General features: G+C 46.8%; 1 pseudogene; it reads right to left on the reverse strand.

The window, feature by feature from the left end:
• Positions 1-220: 220 nt before the first annotated feature.
• Positions 221-1,139, reverse strand: LOC101516885 (tubulin alpha-1C chain-like; annotated as a pseudogene).
• Between the last annotated feature and the right edge of the window lie 1,251 nt (positions 1,140-2,390).

Below are 2,390 nucleotides of genomic sequence, written 5' to 3' on the forward strand. Positions count from 1 at the left end.
CTTGGCCCTTGCAAGGTGAGTATTTAGTCAGTAAGGTATCACATCCCTCAGGGATGAAATTCTGGGTTTGATTTTTCAGCAATCCAAACTCTATGATTTAAAAAATGAGATCCTTCTCAATTTTTTTATATGAAAATAAAACTCTTACCTTTATTGACACATAGGGACACAATGGACAGCAACACAGGACAGAACAGAGCAGCCAGTGGCTGCAGACAGACTAATACTCCTCATCCTCATCCTCTCCCTCACCATAGTCGGCTGCCACCTCCTTGTAATCCTTCTCCAGGGCAGCCATGTCCTCACGAGCCTCAGTAAATTCTCCCTCCTCCATGCCCTCACCCACGTACCAGTGAACAAATGCACGCTTGGCATACATGAGGTCAAACTTATGGTTCAGATGAGCCCAGGCCTGGGCAATGGCTGTGGTGTTGCTGAGCACGCACGCAGCTCATGGGACCCTGGCCAGGTCTCCACCGGGCACCACAGTGGGAGGCTGGTAATTAACGCCAATCTTAAAGCCAGTGGGGCACCAGTCCACAAACTGGATGCTCCACTTGGTCTTGATGGTAGCAATGGCAGCATTGACGTCTTTGGGAACCACATCCCCACGGTGCAACAGGCAGCAAGCCATATATTTCCCGTGGCGAGGGTCACATTTTACCATCTGGTTGGCTGGCTCAAAGCAAGCACTGGTGAGCTCTGCCACAGAAAGCTGTTCGTGGTAGGCTTTCTCAACAGAGATAACTGGGGCATAAGTGGACAGAGGGAAGTGGATGCGGGGATAGGGGATCAGGTGGGTCTGAAATTCTGTCAGGTCAACATTCAGGGCTCCGTCAAACCGGGGAGAGGCTGTGATGGACGATACCACCTGGCTCATGAGGCGGTTCAGGTTAGTGTAACGGGGGCGCCCAATGTCAAGGTTTCTCCGACAGATGTCATAGATAGCCTTGTTGTCCACCATGAAGACACAGAGTGCTCCAGGGTGGTGTGGGTGGTGAGGATGGCATTGTAGGGCTCCACCACAGCTGTGGAGACCTGAGGGGCCGGGTAGATGGAGAACTCCAGCTTGGACTTCTTGCCGTGATCAACAGAGAGGCGTTCCTCAGGAGCGAGGTGAATCCATAACCGGTACCCCCACCAAATTGAGAAGGAAATCTAGGCCACAAAACAAGGATCGAAGCACTTTTTTTAAAAAACTGAAATTATAGCTTGTATTTTTATGATCACAATGGAATGAGTCTAGAAATTAAAAACGAGAAACTAGAAATTATACATGTGTATGGAAACTAAATGACATGCTCATGAATAAATAATGGATGATTGCGGAAAGCTAAAAATTCCTCGAAACAAAACTAAATAGAAGGACACACATCAAACTTACAGATACAGGACAATCAGCACTCAGTGGAAAGTATACTGCAATAGCTTCCCACACCGAGAAATGAAATATCCTTCACCTGATACAGTCTGAACTCGAGTACTGGCTGGAATCATACAGTGCCTGTCCATTAACATTCCATGCTATGGATGATCATCTCTACCCTTAGTATTGGAAACAGAGCCAATCCTCCACAAATCACATTAAATCATCAGCTCCAGAAATCCAATAAGCACTTCAGAGCATTCACCCTTAAGATTCTGTTATGCTGGAAACACTCTCTGGACCAAACTCTGTAGTCAAAGTTTCTGGGGAGAAAAAAACAGGGAATCATCATGAAATCTATCTCCATGGAAGGGGAAAGAGGGAGAAAGAGAGGGGAGTCGGGGGGAGACAGGGAGAGAGAGGGGGTACCTTAAAAGGAACCCACTGTGGTTTCCGGAGGCTGGTAAGTCCAGAACTGTAAGTTGGGTAATCTGTGGAAAAGGACTTTGCTGACAGATCAGACACTCTGCCACACCACACTGAGCAGGCAAATTGACTTATTATTAACCTCCTCATAATGTGTTCATTTCTGCTACTTTAAAACAATCTAGAGGAGTCTCTTGGGAGGAAAATCATTTCTTTTGGCTTACGGTTTCGGGATGCACACTCCAAGGTCCTGTAGCCAATCAAGGTGTATGAGCTGTGTGAACAGTTCAAGCTCTGGTGCCTGGTGGAGGCTGGCAATGGCAGAGTATGGGCAGAGGAGCACCCACAGGGGAACCAGGGAGCAGAATCACACAGGCTCAGCTTCCTCACCTTCTAGGAGCTCGTTCTTTATGATGTCATCGTGACATCATCAGAGGTCCCACCCTGGCATGCTGACTCAATCCAATGACGGCACAACAGCATACCTTCAGACATTGTAACTTAAAGCTCCATTCTAATTCCTCATCAGTGTTAATGCATTAATTGTTGACATAATCCTTGAGGCTATGAAAATGTGTAATGAAAAATAAGAATTAAA

The sequence above is a fragment of the Ochotona princeps genome, chromosome 29 (assembly GCF_030435755.1).
Source record: "Ochotona princeps isolate mOchPri1 chromosome 29, mOchPri1.hap1, whole genome shotgun sequence".
Lineage (NCBI taxonomy): Eukaryota > Metazoa > Chordata > Mammalia > Lagomorpha > Ochotonidae > Ochotona > Ochotona princeps.